Consider the following 930-nt stretch of genomic DNA (forward strand, 5'->3'; position numbering starts at 1 on the left):
CCCCCCACCTCCCTCCTCCCGTCCCCCTCCTTTCCCCGCGGCTGCTAATTGGGGGGCGATGCGGGTCTGGCGCTGCCGGTGCCAGGCGCGTCCCAGTGGGCTGCGGAAACGGGATAGACCCGGCCTTAGTAACTAAATGGGGTGGCTTTGGGGGTTCTGGTCTCCGGCCGCTTCTTGGCGCCGCCGCCGTGATGGGAGTGCACCTTGCGCTCCTGGCTTCTGCCTCGCCCGGGCGGGCTGAGGACCAGGGCTGCTGGGGCCTGTGCCAAGCCAGGCCGGGGGGCTCGGCGCTGCCCCCGCCCCATCTCTCCCACCGCCCCGGACCAGCAGGCTACGGGCTGCCCATCAAGCGGTACCCTGCAGAGCCTGGCTGCCCCTTCGCCGCCGAGCAACCCGGATTCACTTCCTCAGCGGCATAAAAAAGCCCTGCTTGTAGCAAAGCCCAACCAGAAGATGATTTAAATATGTTTATTATGGCATTGGAGGCACTGAATGCGGACCTGTGCCCATTAGTTTAGTTCTGTGCCTGGGTGCTCACAGGCTCCGCTCCCAGTATTCTCAATCAATCCCTGCTCTGGTTTTTAATCAAAACAGTATTTGGAATATGATTCCCGGAGATTATATTTTGAGAGATTTGCGATGCATATCTTGCTGGCGTGACAGATTGAAGGGGAGTCCAGGGCGGGCGGGATAATCTGCATCTCGTTCGCTTGACCTTTAATAAAAGGGGAGTAAAAGTAATAAAAAAAAAAAAGTCGAAAGACTCCCTGGAGGTTATCTTCATGCCTGCCTTAAAAAGACCCCAAAGCCTTCACCCGACTCATTAACCACCCCCGAAGGCTTCGCGGCTTCTTGCAGCGCTCCCTTGGAGGACGGCAGGGACCGGGGCCGCGGGACAGAGCCAGCAGCTCGGGGCGGGGGGCTCCGGGC

The sequence above is a fragment of the Chaetura pelagica genome, unplaced genomic scaffold, assembly GCF_000747805.2.
Source record: "Chaetura pelagica isolate M959 unplaced genomic scaffold, ChaPel_1.0 scaffold425, whole genome shotgun sequence".
Lineage (NCBI taxonomy): Eukaryota > Metazoa > Chordata > Aves > Apodiformes > Apodidae > Chaetura > Chaetura pelagica.